General features: G+C 36.0%; 1 non-coding gene across 1 annotated transcript; it reads left to right on the plus strand.

The window, feature by feature from the left end:
* Nucleotides 1-11,690: 11,690 nt before the first annotated feature.
* Nucleotides 11,691-11,764, plus strand: TRNAN-GUU (transfer RNA asparagine (anticodon GUU)). Its single transcript has one exon. It is a non-coding gene; the product is annotated as a tRNA-Asn (tRNA).
* The last annotated feature ends 9,319 nt before the right edge of the window (nt 11,765-21,083 follow it).

Raw genomic sequence — 21,083 nt, forward strand, 5'->3', positions numbered from 1 at the left:
CGAAAACTATAAGATTTTTTTTTAGAAAGTAATCCGGTCTTAATGCACATCTAAATTTCGTTTCGTCTCGCTCTACGTAATCCAAAAGCGGAACATAATTACATAAATATAGGTTTTGCAACTATATGAATATCACATAAATACAGTAGTTTCTGTAGGATATGTTATTTAGGATGTTTTCGAGATAGTAATTTTTTGAAGAAAGATTTGTGAAACAGGGAAAAGTCGAGGCAAGAACTTTGTTCTCTCTCCTTAAGACAAAATTGCCCCGCAACAGTGCTTAGGTTTCGGCTATTGTCTCCCAAGATACAACGACTTACAGTTCCAACAGAGCAGCACAACAACTGCTGGAACACAACGAACGAAAAGGCGTTTTGGACTTTTATTGACACGAAAGAAAGAGATAATGCAACAAATATGCTTATGAATGCTTGGATGATTGAGTGAGACTGCTGGAAAACTAGGGCTCTATTTATAGTTTTCAGAAAGTTGTGTTCCAAAAGACACAACTCTAGAAAATGAAAAGGGCTAAAAAGCATTGTGCCTTTTCGCAGGGGTTAAACACCAATTCGTGTTTAAACTGCCACCTGTTCGGATATGATGCTAGATTAATTAATTAAGCCCAAAAACTAAATTACGTTTAGGCCCAAAACGGACCCAACTCCAAACCAAACATTTCCAAAGTCCAAAGTCTAAAGTCCAACGGCCTCAGACACGCGCTTGGTCTCGATCTCGGTCTCGGTCCGGGCGAACGGCGGCGGCGCGCGTGTGGCTTGGTACTCAATCCCTCACTTGATTATACCTCTAGCTATCCATTTAACACTATTTAAAGTGTTTTCATTAATGTTCTTTTCGTGATGTGGGACAAGTGACTTTTCACCTCCCACCAAGCCCTTTGAGCTCACTTTAGCTCATTGAAGTACTTACTTTGTGCATTTATTTCTCATTCATCCCATATTGGATTTGAGCATTTAAACACACTACAATTATCTACTCGAAGCGTAGATTATGTTTCCCATAATTTATTCCTTGAAACGATCATGGAATTTTACTTCAATATTTTCCACATTTGAGGTGAACACCTCAATTTTCCAACAATCCCCCACATGAATGAGATTAATGCATGCAGACACTTAAAGTCCAAACGATTTGTTATTGCATCGGGAGAGGTAGCTTATGGCTTTGAACCTTCCTTAGTAAGATGTTGTTGGATTTACTTGTTGCTTAGTGAACGTGATGTCTTGAACTAATCAACTTTTTATGTAAACCAAGGCAGCAACATTTACACAATAACATTTCTAACGTCTTTTGTTCTCACGTTTTGTCCATTTCGGCCTTGGACCACTCTTGGATTCATAAGTGTTTCATCGAAGCGGCCCTATACTTCACACTTCCTAAAAGAATATCCTGTCATATTCCACCTTAAAAGGTCATAGGAATCATTAAAAGTCACTTGACTTACCCTTACCACACTCGACAGGTTGCACTTGGATTTAGGGAATGGTAGGAATAATTTTCCAAGTGCACAATTTGAATTTCCATAACTTAGTTTGCCCATTGAACCAAGATTTTGGGATCTCCAATCTACAAGGATGGTTTCCCATCATGGATTTTCTTTTATTTGTGGGTTTTTTAGACCCATTCCCATCACTAACTTGCACATTTGATCTCTATTGATTCCTTTCGTCAAATGATCGGCCAAATTATCTTTTGACTTCGTAAAGTCAACTGAGATAATTCCATTAGAGATCAATTGCCTTATGGTGTTGTGTCTTCGACGGATATGTCTAGAGTTACCATTGTACATTGTGTTTCGAGCCCTTGCTATCGCAGATAAATTATCACAATGAACCATTACTGCGGGCACAGGTTTCGACCAACAAGGAATATCTTCTAAGAAATTACGAAGCCACTCGGCTTCTTCACCGGCTTTATCTAAAGCTATGAATTCGGATTCCATTGTGGATCTCGCTATACACGTTTGTTTAGAATATTTCCATGAAACAGCTCCCCCACCAATCATGAATACTTATCCACTCGTGGATTTGGAGTCGTTCGTATCCGATATCCAGTTTGCGTCACTATAGCCTTCTAGCACAGCTGGATATCTTGTACAATGCAATCCAAGGTTTATGGTGTTCTTTAAGTATCTAAGTACTCTAGTGATTGCTTTCCAATGATCTTCACTTGGATTGCTCGTCAATCAACTTAATTTGTTCACGGCATATGCAAGATCGGGACGAGTACAGTTTGTTAAATACATTAGACTTCCTATGATCTTTGCATATTTAATTTGAGAGACAGCATCTCCTTGATTCTTGACTAGATGTAAAGTCAAGTCCACAGGTGTTTTTGCAGGAGAACTCTCAAATGCATCGAATTTCTTAAGCACAGTTTCAACATAATGAGATTGTGTTAAGACAATTCCATTTGGTGTCCTAGCTATCTTGATTCCCAAGATAACATCGGCTAGGCCCATATCCTTCATGTCAAAATTATATTTTAACATGTTCCTTGTTTTCACGATAATATCGTGACTACTGCCCATAATTATCATGTTATCTACATATAAGCAAACAATTACAAAATCGTTTGTTGAACCTTTAATGTAGATGCATTTATCACATTCATTTATTTTGAAACCATTTGATAGCATAGTTCTATATATTTTTTCATGTCATTGTTTAGGTGCTTGTTTGAGACCATATAGTGACTTTACAAGTTTACACACCTTTTTCTCTTGGCCGGGAGCCACAAACCCTTCGAGTTGTTCCCTGTATGTTTCCTCATCGAGGTCACCGTTCAAGAATGCCGTTTTAACATCCATTTGATGTATCTCAAGGTTGTTCAATGCTGCAATAGCAATGAGCACACGTATCTCAAGGTTGTTCAATGCTGCAATAGCAATGAGCATACGTTCAAGGTTTTTCAAGGTTGTCACAGGCGAATACGTGTCAAAGAAGTCATATCCTTCTTGTTGTCTAAATCCTTTAGCTACTAGTCTAGCCTTGAATTTATCAATTGACCTATCGGCCTTGTATTTCCTTTTAAGGGTCCATTTACATCCTAAAGGTTTGCACCCCGGTGGAAGATCTACTAGTTCCCAAGTATGATTTTGCATAATGGAGTCGATCTCACTTCTTATAGCTTATTTCTATAAGCATCGGGACTAGACAATGCTTCTTGAATAGTCCTTGGTTCATTTTCCAACATAAAAGTTAGAAAGTCGGGCCCAAATTTCTTAGAGACTTTGGCCCGCTTGCTACGTCTCGGTTCATCTCCATCTTGAGTTGGAGCACTTGTAGCTTCGTAAGTTCTCTTTTTAGAACTTCCTTCAACTGTTTCATTGCACGGTAAAATATGTTCAAAGAATATTTCATTCCTTGATTCAATTGTCATTCCACGATTTAAGTCGGGAATTTTAGACTTATGCACTATAAATCTATAGGCACTACCTTTTATTTGCATGTCCAATGTAAATGCAGTCAACAGTCTTGGATCCAATTTTGACTTGTTTAGGTTTAGGTACTTCAACCTTAGCCAAACACCCCCACAATTTGACGTATTTATAAGATGGTTTTCGACCCTTCCATAATTCATATGGAGTTTTATCCATCTTTTTATGGGAAATCTTATTTAAGATGTAATTTGCCGAGAGTATGGCTTCCCCCCACATATTTTGGTGTAAGCCCGAGCTAATTAGCATAGCGTTCATCATCTCTTTAAGAGTTCGATTTTTTTGCTCGGCAACTCCATTAGATTGCGGTGAGTATGGTGCTGTCGTTTGATGAATTATACCATTAGAGGCACAAAATTCTTCAAATGGAGCGATTTATTCTCCTCCTCTATCACTTCGAATCATTAGGATCTTTTTACCAAGTTGATTCTCCACCTTACTTTTGTAAGTTTTAAATACTTCAAAAGCCTCATCTTTACTGTTAAGTAGATATACGTAAGAGTACCTTGTGCAATCATCAATAAAAGTTATGAAGTACTTTTTGCCTCCTCTAGTTTGCACAAATTTCAAGTCACGTATGTCCGTATGAATTAATTCTAGAGGTGCAGTACTTCTTTCCACTTTATGGAACGGTGCTTTGGCCATCTTTGCGTCAACACAAATTTCACATTTATTTTGTGAATTTATTTCCATTTTAGGCAATAAGTCCAATTTAACCAGCCTTTGTAATGTACTTAAATTCACATGTCCTAATCTATCATGCCATAAATTAGAACACTCAAGCAAGTAAGAATAAGCATTTATTTTATTCATAGTACGCTTCACAGCCATTACATTCATTTTGAAGAGCCCTTTCTCGAAGTACCCTTTGCCTACAAACAGACCATTCTTGGTCAAAACAAACTTATCGGCCTCAAACACTAGCATAAATCCCGCCTTGCTCAACAGGGCTCCGGAGACTAGATTCTTGCGAATGTCCGGGACATGCATCACATCCACAAGCGTAAGCTCTTTGCCGGAAGTCATCTTTAGCACCACCTTGCCTTCACCCACTACGTTTGATGTAGCGGAATTTCCCATAAATAGCTTCATTCCTTCAATGGTTGTATAGGAGGAGAACATCTCTTTGTCCGAGCAAATGTGGCGCGTTGCTCCGGTGTCCACCCACCACTCTCTTGGATTGTCCACCAAGTTGGCTTCAAACACCACAGCAGTGAGGTCCATCTCGGACAAATCGGTAGAGACAACTTTTTCCTCGGCGAGGTTAGCTTGGTTATGTCCCTTCTTTGGCTGACGACATTCTCGAGCCATGTGACCAATTTTTCCACAGTTGTGGCAGTTTCCTTTGAACCTTTTAGTAGGATTTGGCTTGCCTTTGGTCACCTTTCTTTTCTTGGTACTTGGCTCGGCAAAATTCACCTTTGCCTCCATCTTTCCTTTCACGGTTTTGGCTTCGGCTTGACGATTGTCCTCCTCAATTCGAAGCCTCACGATCAAGTCCTCAAGCCGCATTTCCTTGCGCTTATGCTTGAGGTAGTTCTTGACATCTTTCCACAGAGGCGGTAGCTTCTCGATGATTCCGGCTACTTGGAAAGACTCGCTTAGTTGCATTCCTTCGGAATGAATCTCATGCAGAATCAATTGCAACTCTTGGACTTGCTCGACCACTGTCTTGAAGTCCACCATTTTGTAGTCGAGGAACCGTCCGACTATGAATTTCTTCAAGTCGGCATCCTCGGTTTTGTACTTCTTTTCGAGAGAGTCCCACAACTCTTTCGCAATCTTGAAGTTGCTGTAGACATTGTACAACGTATTGTCGAGTCCGTTGAGAACGTAGTTACGACAGTGCTTCGGTTTCGGCAATTGTCTCCCAAGATACAACGACTTACAGTTCCAACAGAGCAGCACAACAACTGCTGGAACACAACGAACGAAAAGACGTTTTGGACTTTTATTGACACGAAAGAAAGAGATAATGCAACAAATATGCTTATGAATGCTTGGATGATTGAGTGAGACTGCTGGAAAACTAGGGCTCTATTTATAGTTTTCAGAAAGTTGTGTTCCAAAAGACACAACTCTAGAAAATGAAAAGGGCTGAAAAAGCATTGTGCCTTTTCGCAGGGGTTAAACACCAATTCGTGTTTAAACTACCACCTGTTCGGATATGATGCTAGATTAATTAATTAAGCCCAAAAACTTAATTACTTTTAGGCCCAAAACGGACCCAAAGTCCAAGCCTCAGGCACGCGCACGCGCGGGCGCGCTTGGGCTCGGTCCCGGTCCGGACAGGCGGCGGCGGCGCGCGTGTGGCTTGGTACTTAAGCCCTCACTTGGTTATACCTCTAGCTATCCATTTGACACTATTTAAAGTGTTCTCATTAATGCTCTTTTCGTGATGTGGGACAAGTGACTTTTCACCTCCCACCAAGCCCTTTGAGCTCACTTTAGCTCATTGAAGTACTTACTTTGTGCATTTATTTCTCATTCATCCCATATTGGATTTGAGCATTTCAACACACTACAATTATCTAATCGCTCCCGGTTGTGGGTGGTGGGTCTTTAAAACACGGTGGTGGTGGTGGTGCAGGAGGGGTGAATTGATGGTGAGCGGCGTAGCAGGTACAGGGCTGGGAGAAATGGTGTTGAGTAGGGTGGTGTGCAGTTTGTGGGGTGCTATTTTTCTTTTTTCCTTTTTTTTTTCCTTCAAATATTCTTATTATTATTATTAATTTTTATTATACATTTTATTTATTTAACACAATAAAATTATTAAAAATTTGTTTAACACTGGTAAGTTTTACTAATTGCAAAAAAACCCTAGGACATTTTTGTTCTTTCGCCCTTGGTCAACAATTAAACTACCAATGGGTGCAGTGTGCTTCGAAAAATATCACACAGGAAGGTATGAGTTAATTGTTTTTTGACAGGGGGTATTTGGCAATAAGATATTACACAGGGGTGATATTTGCAATTTACTCTCGGATGGAGTGTGTTTGGTAAGCAAGTTTCATAATTTAAATAAATAAATATACTAGTAATAATTTTGCTTGTTTTAGCACGTGTCACATAGTACTCATTTTTCCGAATCTTACACTCAAGAGAGTTCAAATGACACTCTTCTTCTTTGTCATTCTTCCACATAATCTCACACTTGAAATTTTCTCTTCTTCATCACCGAAGAAACTTCTTCTTCCACTTCGTTCCCTTTTCCAAAGAAAAAAACAAAAATCTCCATAAAAGTCCCATATTTAACCGTGGCTCTTGAGTATGCGAAGAACACCATTTGAAAAACTTGCTCTCACCAGAGAGAACATCATCTCCCTCTTGGAAACCCGCACCATCTCTGTCACCATCGAGGTTGTTTAGTTCGAATTTGGCGTCAACTCTTGAAGCATCTTCCTTTGATTGGTCTTTCTTTTCCTTTCGGCTATATAGGTAAGAAACTCAATTTATCGCTGCAATTAGAAGGTATCAATAACATTAAAAATAATTTTGCAAGATTGCCTAAAATACTTTAAAAAAAATTGAAATTTATGAATTTTTTGGGGGAAAATGAAAATATGGTGTTAATCTTTAATTCTTATATCTTTCATGTCTTATCTTCGGTTATAATTTGTAAATCTATATTGAGTCCACGAACCCGGTGCATTGGGTAGAGATGCTAAGAATCAATAGGTGGAACTAATTATCGAAAGGAATTTGCATATCTGAAATATGAGATTGATTAATAATCCTTGAATAACTTATAAGTCTTGTTTATTTCAGAAACTCGGCCAAGTGGATTTTATATCCGACGTACTCAAATAAGTTAAGCGAGTAATACTAAAGAAAATATGCCAAGTTAATTTATTTTTCAGTGAATAAAATTAAATGGTGGTTAGTGGTATATCTTAATGCGAGAAGTATTTAGGCAATGATAAACATGAGTTCAAAATATAATTTTGAGAATATAAATAATTATTTAATATTCAATTAAACGAATTATTTTCAGAATTTGGATTTAATTAACTATTAAATTGTCCGTATTTTATTTTATCCTTTAGTCCCTATTGTAGCCCATCGAATAATCAAATTAAAATAGAAGATAATCGAGAAAATAAAATTCAACCAATATTATAATTTAGGAATTAAGTGACCGAACAAATTGAGACTTCTCGAACAACAATTTTTGCCCACTAGGAGTCATGGAAAGAGATGGATTTGTTTACAAGTAACTATTTCCTTGTGTACGTAACTCAAATTCCTTGTGCTACATATAAGTGATATTGGGTTGAGACGAGAATACAATTTTTGTCCCCCTCTTTGTTTCTGTTCGGCCGACCCAGTCAACGAACAAGAGAATATTTTTTCTCTTTCTCAATTATAATTTTAGTATTTTTCTAGAACACAAGTCCACCCTTGATGAAAAATAAATTTGGGAATACGATTGAAGATTAGATATCTTCATCTCTTTGATTATATTTTCCGACAACAAAAAGTGGTGGAAGTGTAACACCCCACATTTTCAAAACCGTTACTTCCGAAGTTAATCTTTATATTCTTCCATGAAATTAAGTGCCTTTTCATATCAATATTATTAATATTTGGTAGATTTGTTATTCTAACTTTAATTATTTTTATCTGTTCGAAATTATGTGAATTATATGAATTGATTACACCATTTACGTTAATTTTAAAGGGGCTATTTGAGAAAACCCCCTCATTACTTCTTTTAATGGTGAGATGTCCAAAATATTTCTCCATTTGAGAAAAGTCAACGCTCATTTTGAGTCATTATGTTTTCCAGCTTCGCCCCGCCCGCCACATCATCACTGGGCACGCGCTCAGGGATTTTTTGTTTTTGTTTTTTTTTTTCCGTTGTTTTTCTTCCATTTTTTTTTTCCTTCTTTTATGTATCAGTTTTCTTAATCGACTATGAAGCATAGTTGATTAGCCTTAATCGACTATGCTTCATAGTCAATTAAGCAAATTCTTTATAAAAAAAATTGTTTTTTAATTTTTTTTTCTACTAATAGTCGATGAAGCATAGTCGATTAAGAGTCTGCTAGTAAAAATAACAAATCAAAACTTCAAATAAATGCAAAATCAACTATATTTTACAAAAACAAAAAAAAGGGGAAAAAAATTATAATTGATTTATACAATTGGAATCAATAACAAAAAAATCAAAAATAAAATAAAAATTGGAGTCGATCAACCTTAATCGACTACCAGAGCATAGTCGATTAAGAATCTGCTAATAAAAATAACAAATCACAACTGCAAAAAAATGCAAAATCAACTAAATTTTACAAAACACAAAAAATATACCAACATTATAATTGATTTATACAATTGGAATCAATAAACAAAAAATCCAAAAATGAAAATAAAAAACTGGAGTCGATCAACCTTAATTGACTACCAGAGCGTAGTCGATTAGCTTAATCGACTATTGAATATGTACATAGTGGATTAAGATTCCAGCATGTGCGAATTTCTCTACATGCGTCGTCATCCGCCCGATCAACCAAAAAACACTAAATCTGCCAAACGTGATTAATTTCTTCGACAGATAAAATTATAATAAAACAAACAGTAATTAATTACACCATCAATTTCTACTCCACAAAATTTTTTGTTGCAGAGAATTCAAAATCAAATTTTAATGGAGATGATGAATTTAAAATAAAAATAAATCAATCGGTTAAAGAAAACAAACCGCGTCGGCAACAGCTTGTTTGATGGGGTCTTCATATCGTCGAGTCGAAACCTCATCGTTGCCAGCCTTCGCGGCCAGAGCTCCTCCCCCGCCACCCCATCATCACCACACCACACCCACTGACCCAATGCGTCCTCGACGACGATTGGTAGTCATCATCTTCAGAGTCGTCGATGGGAGCCACTGCCGCCAACTACAGATCTGTCACCACCCTTCACCCGGCGGCGGGGGGCGGCGACAAACATTCTTCCACCACCACCACCATCGGTCGTCGTAAAACATTCTTCCAGAGTCGATGTCCAATATCCTTCTCCGACGACCCCTTGCTTTTCCTGGGAATTTCAGTCGAGAAGAAAAGATGAGAAAAGGAGAATAAGGAACGGCAAATGAAATGGGTTAGGGTTTTGAAAAATGAAATTGAGTTTAAGTATTAATAAGGGTGGTTTGGAAATTATTAAAATAGCATTTAGGTATGATATTAGGTAAGAGGATTTTCTCTAATTATTTTTTAGAGGAGGTGTTTCCTTAACTCATACTCATTTTCCTATATGAGGGGGTTTTCTATAATTTTCCCAATTTTAAAACGGGGCTCTTTGAGAAAACCTCCTCATTACTTCTTTTAATGGAGAGAGGCCCAAAATATTTCTCTCCAATTGAGAGAAGCCCACACCCATTTTCAGCTATTATATATTCCTGCTTTGCCACCCACCCGCCACATCATCAATGTGTCACGCGCTCATCGTTTTTTCTTTTTCTTTTTTTTTTTTTCCGGTTTTTTTTCTTCTGTATTTTCTGTATCACTTTCCTTAATCGACTATGGAGCATAGTCGATTAGCCTTAATCGACTATGCTTCATAGTCGATTAATGAAATTCTTTAATTTTTTTAATTTTCTATATCAGGTATATTAATCGACTACGATGAAGCATAGTCGATTAAGAATCTGCTACTAAACATAATAAATCACAATTGCAAAAAAAAAATTGCAAAATCAACTATATTTTACAAAATACAAAAAATATACAAACATTATAAATTGATTTATACAATTGAAATCAATAAACCAAAAATCCAAAAAAAAAAAAAATTGGAGCCGATCAACCTTAATCGAATACCAGAGCATAGTCGATTGGCTTCATCGACTATTGAATATGTACATAGTCGATTAATGTTCCAGCTTGCGCAAATTTCTCTACACGCGCCGTCCTCCGCCTGATCCACCAAATAGTCGTAGATCAGCCTCCCCATCGTCATCACAACGTCGCCACACCACACATCTGTATCCCACGCCGTCGCAAAAGATTACTATTTACCAATAAAATAGACAAAATTCATAGTTGATCTATAATTGCTTTAATGCAATGGAAGGCATGGTCAAGGAAACAGGTAACACAAGCTGGTTTCGAACCAGACAAAAGCAACTGAGGCTGGAATTGGTCGGAGTGATGGATGGTTGTTCGCCCTTGGGAAACCTGCAAAAAATATTTAAAATGGGAAGGCTCTTTCTCGTTCAATCCAGAAGGAGAAAAGGGCTGTGTCAAATTCTGATGGCTGCAGCGGTTCTTCACCCAATATGTCGGCCAATTCGTCGGAGCATTATTTAACGATGCCGGCCGAATTCTGATCGAGCAGAGAATAAGCAGATCGATAAGAAAAAAAAGAAGAGAGAGAGAGAGAGAGAGAGAGAGAGAGAGAGAGAGAGAGAGAGAGAGAGAGAGAGAGAGAGAGAGAGAGAGAGAGAGAGAGAGAGAGAGAGAGAGAGAGAGAAAGAGAGAAGAAAGAACGAGAGACGAGAGAAGAGAGAAGAGAGCAGAAGAAAAAAAAAAAAGAAAAAAAAAAGAGAAAGAGAGAGAAAAAAGAACGAGACGAGAGAAGAGAGTAGAGAAGAGAAGCGGCGTAAGATGAAATGTTTAAATTTAAGGTTAGGAGTAAGTATATAATTGAGAGATTACCTTTATTAATTATCCAAGCTAATAATAAAAGGGGCTTTCTCTAATTATTTTTTGGAGCAGGGTTTTTCTTAACTACATTTACTAGATGAGGGGTTATTGCTAATATTCCCTTTTAAAACACCCTAATCTAGACTAGTGTATGCATACGTGCCCTATGTACTTTACATATAAGTGCATTTTTTTCTAACACGTGCATGCATATATTATATATACATTTATTCACATACACATATTGACATACATATATACGCGTACTACTTATTTTTTGCTGACTTCATAGAAGATTGTTTGGCTTATTGCAAGTTCATTGGTGTTATGAGAGTTTTCCTTTGTTGAACGTAGTGGTAATCATTTGGTGCATTTTCTTGCCAGTTGCGACTATATTTGGTTTAGTATATAACAAGAGAGTTATCCTTCTTCAAGAATTGGCACAGTCTGCTTAACAAAATTTTTATTCTTCCTAAAAAAAAGTTTTTTATTTTTTGCTTGCTTGAAGTTGAAAGTGGAAATGTTGGAGTATGTTAAGTATGCATTAATTTACTTAGTTGATAAGTATTAAAGAAAGCTTAAATGTAATTGCTGGAATAGCTCAGTTGGTTAGAGCGTGTGGCTGTTAACCACAAGGTCGGTGGTTCGACCCCTCCTTCTAGCGAAATATTATATTCTATATTTATTTCTTTATATAATTTGAATTTAAAAAGAAAATAACTCAAACAAAACAAAAAACCAACAAAAAAATATTGATGTTGTTGACAGTAATATTATTGTGTTTACAGTTTTTCTAAGCACAATGACGGTCAATTAAAAAAAAAACTAAAGTAAAACCCTAAAAAAGTCAACGCTGGAATCAGGCGGCAATTTTTTTTTTTTTGAAAAAAAAAGTTTTTGGAAAAAAAAAAAACAATATTGAATTTATGTGGACAAAATTGATTAAATTTGGATTACAATTAAGAATTGGGTATAAAGGGTAGGGGTAATATTGTCATATATATGAATGTTTCATTTATTTATAATCTTATACATAAAAGAAGGGCGAATGGCAAAAAGGCCCATCACATGGGACTTAAATGCATTTTGGTCCACAAAAAAAACAGTCTCTCAATTAAACACATCCCCATGTCTTTAGTCTAAAATACCCTCCATAATATAATTCTTATCAATTCCACCCATTATGCTCTCACTTCCTTAATATTACACATTGACCTCGGATTTAAACAAATATATCACATTAACCCCCACCAAATTTTTTTTTTCTGAAATGTTTTTTTTTCCACCAGATTCCGGCGTTGACCGGCGGTCTCCGGCGTTGACATTTTTTTTTTTTTTTTTTTTGAAAACTTAATTTTTTCTTGAAACTTTTTTCCGGCCGGTCAACCACCGTTGACCGCCGGTCTCCGACGTTGACTTTTTTTTTGAATTTTTTTTTCTTAGAAAAAAAATATTTTTATTAATATTACTATCTTGACTACTAAATTACTGTCTCACACATGAATATTACTGTTTTGGGACAATAATATTATGAATATTATTTTCCCGAACAATAATATTATTAATATTATTGTCTAAGACAGTTAAATTACTGTTGGATACAGTAATTTAGCAGCCAAGACAGTATTATAAATTAAAATAATTTTTTTTAAGAAAAAAAAAAGTCAATTAACAGTTAAATTACTGTCTCCGACAGTTAAATAACTGCTCGAGACAGTAATTTAGCAACGAAAATAGTAATATTAATTAAATTTTTTTTTTAAGAATAAAAAAAGTCAATTAACAGTTAAATTACTGTCTCCGACAGTTAAATAACTGCTGGAGAGAGTAATTTAGCAACGAATAGAGTAATATTAATTAAAATATTTAAAAAAAAATCAATTAACATTTAAATTACTATCTCCGACAGTTAAATAACTACTGGAGACAGTAATTTAGTAGCAAAGACAATAATATTAATTAAAATATTTTTGAAGGAAAAAAAAGTCAATTTACTGTCTCCGACAGTTAAATAACTGCTGGAGACAGTAATTTAGCAACCATGACAGTAATATTAATTAAAATATTTTTTTTAAGAAAAAAAAAAATGATAAAAAAAAAAGTCAACGCCGGAGAGCGCGGTCAACAGCAGTTGACCGGCCGGACAAAAAATTATGGGGAAAAAAAATTCAAAAAAAAAAAAAAAAAAGTCAACGCCGGTCAACGGCGGCGACCGGCGGTCTCTAGTGGTGGCGGGTCAAAATTGGGGTCAAAATTGAAATTAGGATTAAAATTGGTTAGTTGATGAAATTGGGCTAAATTTGGGTGTAAATCATGAAATTGGAGTTGAATTGGGTTTCAATGAATTGAGGGTAATTTTGGTATATATAAAAGGATTTTTCTTATTTGCAAATAAATTTGAATGGGCTTGATGTATTTGAAAAACAAAAAAGTAGGATGTCCCTCTTCTAATTAAGTGCCCTTATCATGGGCCTATTTGTCATTTACCCATAAAAGAAAGAAACACTAGACAGGCCTAAAAAATCCTAATGGTATTTCTGTAATTATTTATTTTTAATATTTTTTCTCTACTAATTTCTAACTATAATTTTTAACAGTATTTTATATACAAAAGAAAGAAACGCTGGGCAACCCTAAAAAACCCTAATGATATTTTTGTAATTATTTATTTTTAATATTTTTTCTCTACTAATTTCTAACATAATTTTTAACAATTATCAAAATTAAAACTAACCCGTGAAGAATTCTACCTTATTGCTACTTATGTAATTATTTATTTTTTATATTTTTTCTGTACTTTTTTAACTATAATTTTCAACAATTATTGATCTCCTAATTTTCATCAATATATAACATAAATACATGGCTCCAACTTTTAAAATCCAAAAATATTGTTTTAATTTAAAATATAATATAAATTCTTAACCGGTATTTGTAATTCCTTTAGCGATATTTCATTTTTTTAGTAATGGTTGATTCTTTTTGTAATTACTTATTAGGCTAAGTTTCAAGGATGTAATATATATATATATATATATATATATATATATATATATATATATATATATATATATATATATATATATATATATATATATATATATATATATATATATAATTCACTCTTAAATTTATTTTATTTTTTCTATCTCAAAAAAGAAAATTGCAATTAGCAGGGATTATTAATTCGAATATTTGATTGGAAGATACCAAAAATGAAAAGAGACAAAAGAAAAAGGAAAAAAAGAAAAAAGAATAAGTCAAATAAGCCCCTAACCAAGCATACGTCCCTAGGGGCTATATCTCTTTCACCAATAAGTTCATTCCTTTAATATTTACTAGCATTTTCCCCTGTGCAATGCACGCGATATTATTTAACTAGTGAAAAAAATAATCAATTTAATACATAATAAAAAAATATAGTACACTAATATAATTTGAAAATCTAAGGAAATGCTGATCAACTCGCGTAATATAAAAATGAAGTTTGAATTGAATCGTAAATTGTAAGATGTAATTTAATCGTAATATTTGAATCAATTAAACTCATGTGTTTTCAATTCAAAAACAATATTCAAAGATTTGATCGATATTAAGCTCAACTCATTTCAATTCGTAGACAATATTCAAATATTTGAATCGATTAAACTCAATAATTTACAATAGCGTATTAATCAAACTATGTATAGTCAAAATTCAGTATCTTTTTTTATTGAATTTTATCATAAAAAATAATAAAATTTAATTCGTAAAAATCATAAGATTTAATTGGTTCATGGTTAGATTCAATCTTACGATTTACAACATTATTCTTACGATTTGACGAATTAAATTATTATTTTTTGTTAAAATGGAATTAAAATGATAGTAGACTTTAATTATAAATAGTTAACTCGATTAATACGTTCTTGTCGGTGGTTGAACTTAATCGATTCAAATTTTTGAATAATATTTACAAGTTAAAAGGACTTGCGCTTAATTGATTCAAATCATACGCTTTAATTAATCTTATCATTTGATTCTTACGTAATTTAGGAATTATTTTTTATGATAAAATTGAATTCAAAATGTATGACACTTTAATTAATAATAGTTAATTTGATTAAGACGTTCTTGTCAATAGTTGAGCGCGCTTAATCGATTCAAATATTTGAATAGTGTTTACGAATTGAAAGGACTTGAGCTTAATTGGTTCAAATATCACGCTTTGATAAAATATTACGATTTACGATTAGGTTCTTACATGTGTTAGGAATTAAATTTATTATTTTTTATGATAAAATTGAATTAAAGAGATATTAATTAGACATTACTTATAAATAGTTAAATCGTAACACGTTATGTCAATAGTTAAGCAATCGATTCAAATATTTGAATAATTTTTACTAATTGAAAGTATTTGAGCTTAATCAATTCAAATCTTACTATTTGATTATATTAAATATTTAAAGAAAATTCACAATATAGTATTTGTAGTATATAATTTTATTTTAAAGTAAGAAAACTACCTAATTGGAATGAGTTATAATTTTTTCTTCTTCTAAATAAACATATTATTTTATTTTTTATATGGATTTGTCACACTATCGATTTAATAACATAAGTGAGTTTGGATTAAGTTATGCATTTTTTATATTTAATTGAATATTCTTTACATTTTTAAAATGGTGGAGTTTATTAATATTTCTAATAGGGTGCAAATTTAGACCGGATGACCTGTTTTAATAGGAAAATCGAATGCCATAGGATGATTGACACGTACAGTTTAAATAAAAATATAATTATGATTCTAATAATTGAAAAAAAAAACCCTAGCAGAACCCGTCTAACCCTAATTATAATTAGCGTGATTTATTAAGAGTTAAGACTTAAGAGTGCCACATGTCAAAAAAATAGTGGAATCCGATTTATATTCAATATCTGCTCATCCTCTCAGAATTTAATCTCTTTCTAATATTATATAATTAATGATAGATGTTTGGCGTATTGAAATGTAATTTTTTATATTTTTCAAACTTTATTATATTAAATTTGTTAACAATTTATTTAATATCATTTAATAATAATGAATGTCGCAATTAATATTTTATTTAACAGTATTTATACAATTATGGTTAAATATATCATATTAAGTTAATGTGCTTGGATGGTTAGGAGTGATGAATGTACTAAGATGACACAAGTTTTATCCCTAATAAATGCATTTTTTTCGATTATTTATCAAATAAAACTCGGTCACAATGAATTTAAATTAATTATTTTATAAAAATATAATAGGGGTAAATTAGACAATTCATTGTTAATCTATTTTATATTAATTTAATAAAAAAAATAATCGAAGGATAATTTGGTAAAGTACTTCATTTTTTGGACCGTAGGCCATGTTATTTTCCTAGGGTCCAGATTTAATCTTAGAAAATTAATGGTGATTAATGCATATCTCATATAAGTTTAGAACACATGTGGTCTCACCCTAGTCAAGTCCCAAAAGGGTAGGAATGAGGTGGTTTTAATTGCTTTCCATTCATTGCTTTCGAGACAGATAAAGTCGAATGTGAGAGAAAATTGTCAAAAGTGCAGGTATGAATCATTAATTGGTCGAATAAGGAGTTGGTAAGTGATGATGCTAAAGATAGATCACCATAGATAGTTGAAGAAGGATGAGCTGGAAGAGCAGAGTGGATCACTGGCTCGAGCTTGATGACCTTGGGATACCTGCGATCATAAAACACGTGAACTAGGTCGGGGGTTGATCCGGTGGAAACCCCTCCGACGCTCAAGTCACACGTGCGGATATAGAAATAGTCCAGAGAATACAATTGGTAGTATTGCTCAGTTAATAGGACGTACCTTAAGGAATGAGTTCAAAACTTTATTTATAGCTTAGTCGAGATTGTTGGGCTCAAACCTTATTTGAAGGTGATTGGGCCTCGATGATAGTGGTCTTCAATATTGGGCTCGTGGCCCAATATATCAATAAATTATAAGCCCATTGGGTTGGCCCAATTAGACATATCATTAAGCCCCCCACTCTCGAGTCGATGTGGGGGCCATGTTGAAATGGACGACAGATCGTGTCGAGAGTAAAAATTGTAGCAGTCGCTTGTTGGTGTATGGCCTGATGGTGTGCGAAAACGCGTTGGAGCGTGTGTCGGAGGGGCGTGAAGGTGCGTTAGCGCGTAGTGCGACCAAGTTGTCGCGATGTAAGTTACTTGAGTCGTCGATGTTGTCCCACGACGATGTAGTAGCTCGGATCAAGTTATCTCCTCGTGGGAGTTGTCTCGTCGCGGGGTAATCAAGTTGATCTAGTTATCTCCTCGTGGGAGTTGTCTCGCGATAATGTAGTAGCACGGTCCGAGTATTCTCCTCGTGGGAGTTGTTATTTATCGACATTGTCAATGTTTTGACGCGTTGCTTGTATGTGTTTACATATAGCCTTGTGCGTGATGTACTTGAGGAGGGGATCAGGCTCTCAAGATTTTTTATAGGGATCGTGCCCCTTGTTAGACCTCGTGGGTCATAAGTGTGTTTGGACCATGGCCACGTTTTAATGATCGAAGGACCAGTCGAAAACAAGTAGAGAAATATGAGTAATCAAGCTGGCCAAGCTATAGAGATTATCATAATATATCTAAGTGTTTCTAAGGTTGTAATCGTGCTAACTTGAGCTCGCGATTGTGTAGTGAATTTCGAGCGAGTTGTCTCCTCGTGGGAGTTGCCTCGCAGCGGCCATGTAGGACCGAGCGAGTTTGCTCCTCGTGGGAGTTGTCTCGCAAGGTTGGCTCCTAGTGGGAATTGTCTCGCAATGGGTTATAAAACGGAGCGAGTGGTCTCCTCGTGGGAGTTATCTCGCTGTGGTTTCGTACACCCGATGGAGTTGGCTCCTCGTGGGAGTTGCCTCGCAACGGGTTATATGACCGAGCGAGTTGGCTCCTCGTGGGAGTTGTCCCACTGCGGGTTGTGGTACCGAGCGAGTTGGCTCCTCGTGGGATTTGTCTCGCTGCGTGTTGTAGTACCAAGCGAGTTGGTTCCTCATGGGAGTTGCCTCGCAACGGGTTGTTGGACGGAGCGAGTGGTCTCCTCGTGGGATTTATCTCGCTGTGGTTATGAGACCCGAGGGAGTTGGCTCCTCGTGGGAGTTGTCTCGCTACGCATTGTAGTTCCGAGCGAGTTGGCTCCTCGTGGGATTTGTCTTGCTGCGGGTTCGTAATACCGATGGCGTTGGCTCCTCATGGGAGTTGTCTCGCAACGGGTTTGTAGGACCGAGCGAGTTTGCTCCTCGTGGGAGTCTTGCAAGCCCCCACTCTCGATTCGATGTGGGAGCCAAGTCGAAAAGGATACCGGATCGTGTCGAGAGTAGATCGGTGTTGTGGTGTACCATTAATTGTTGGCGTGGTATGGAGAAATAATAATTTTTATTTATCCGTGTGAGAGCGTGCGCGATTTGGTGAGGCGCGCTGGAGAGCTCGCGCAATTTGGTGGAGCGCGTTGAAATTCTCGCGCAATTTAGTGAAGCGAGGTGAAATCCGTGCGCAATTTGGTAGAGAATAGCGAGAGTTGCGCGCGCTTGGAAGAACGTGCGCGCGCGCATTGGAACGCGCGGTGCCTTGGGAAGGCGCGCGCTTTTAATGCCAGGAGAGAGAAGCTCTGAAGAGCTTCATAGGGGGTCGTGCCGCATTTAATTTATGAAGAGAGAGAGAGTGTAGAGCTGCCAAGGTTTCATGGGAGTTGTGCTGCATTTACTACATGTATGGAGAGAGAAAGATGAAGTGACGGCGATTTGACAAGGGAGAGATGCTGCTGGCGCGTGGCCCACACGCGCGCGTCACGCGCGCAGGCTGTTTGGCGCTTTTCAGCTTTTTTTTTTTTTTTTTTTTTTTTTTTTTTTTGTTATGCGCGCGTGGACCGATGGCCGCGCGTTTGTTGCATGTCCGCCACGCGTGCATGTTTTTATTGCGCATTTTTTCCTTTTTTTTTTCCTCGCGAGCGGTGCCCCACGCGCTGGCAGCCTCATCATTTCCCTTCTTTTTTTTTTTTTTTTTTTGGTGTGAACGCGCACGCGCCCCGAGGAGAAGGTTGCGCGTGGCGTGGCGCGCGCGCGGCTTGGCTTACTTTTTGATGTTTTTTTTTTTATGTCCACCATTTGGGGATAATTTTCTCTTCATCTTCTTCTCTTTCTTTCTTCTGCCTTTTATTTTTTATTTTTTCTTTTTATGTCCACCCTTTGGGGATCATTTTTCATTTTGTTTTGGGGCACTATAAACCCCCAGGGAGTCGATAACCATTGGCGAACGAAATATTTTTGGGGCACTATAAACCCCCTGGGAGTCGATAACCCTTGGCGAACGAAATATTTTGGGGGCCGAGGTAAGCCCCAGGGAGTCGATAACCCTTGGCGAACGAAATGTTTTGGGGGCACTGTAAACCCCTAGGGAGTCGATAACCCTTGCTAGCGTTGAAGGGCCTGCTCGGTTGTCTGAACCGATCGAGGGGCGGGAAGAAGTGAATCCTGTTGAGGATCTAGTGGGACATCCGAGGAAAGTCTCGTGGTGGATCCCGAGCACGAGGAGGAGGAAGTGGCAAGCTAGAGCCTCCACGAGGTGGGAGGTCGTTAGCAGTGTCACACTCCCCTGAGCAGATGTCTCAAGGCCATCATATGTGCTACGTGATTGTGTTTGCCTTCCCACACACGGCGCCAAAAATGATGATGCTAAAGATAGATCAACATAGATAGTTGAAGAAAGATGAGCTGGAAGAGCAGAGTGGATCACTGGCTCACGAGCTTGATGACCTTGAGATACCTGCGATCATAAAACACGTGAACTAGGCCGGGGGTTGATCCGGCGGAAACCCCTCCGACGCTCAAGTCAGACGTGCGGATATAGAAATAGTCCAGAAAATACAATTGGTAGTATTGCTCAGTTAATAGGACGTACCTTAAGGAATGAGTTCAAACCTTTATTTATAGCTTAGTCGAGATTGTTGGGCTCAAACCTTATTTGAAGGTAATTGGGCCTCGATGATAGTGGTCTTCAATATTGGGCACGTGGCCCAATATATCAATAAATTATAAGCCTATTGGGTTGGCCCAATTAGACATATCATTAACCCCCCACTCTCGAGTCTAATATCATGTTATCACTATATCAGCCCTAGGTTTTTTTAGGTGTCGAGAAAATAAGTGGTGTTTATATGAGAAATAGAGTTAGAGAAAGAGAGAGTTATGTATCTCACCTATATTAATCATATATATATATATATATATATATATATATATATATATATATATATATATATATATATATATATATATATATATATATATATAAAACCCTAATCTATTACACAAGGTAACCTATTACACAAAGTAACTATAATAATAATATATATGTAATATATGTAATATATATACGCTAATAGTGTTCCTTCTGGCTACTCTTTCTCGTTCAAATCTAAATGCATATACGTATAGATACATATCCCTACTATAGTCCGCGAATATTCAATTTAGTTTCAGAATATCGACAATTTCTTGTCTACGTTCACATGTGAGACTCAATTTCCTAAATAAGTTTTTCTATTACAAAAATACCATCTCACGTAAAGTATCGATGCACTATTAAGATATTCAAAATTGGCTTTATAATCAGAGAAGAATAGATTGCACTGTGCCTGCTCTTTGTTGTTGTTTTAATGAGGAATTGATTGCACAATTAATGATAAAACTTTTGTTTTTCCAATTTACCAGAAGACCGCAATCTTTTTTGAGTATTAACATGTTTCCAACATGATAAAGTTTTTAAATAATTCAGTTAATAAAAGTAAATTCATACTATTTAGGTAACTTAATTTCGCGAATTGATTGACTGATGATGGTATCATAAACTTACAGAGGTTCTCATGTTGCAAGACAACTGCATAAGCGACGACGGCATAAAGAAGAAGTTCTTCGTCAACACAATTAATCGGAGACATGCGCTAGA

This window comes from Erythranthe guttata, chromosome 3 (assembly GCF_056151865.1).
Source record: "Erythranthe guttata isolate IM_541 chromosome 3, IM_541, whole genome shotgun sequence".
Classification (NCBI taxonomy): Eukaryota; Viridiplantae; Streptophyta; class Magnoliopsida; order Lamiales; family Phrymaceae; genus Erythranthe; species Erythranthe guttata.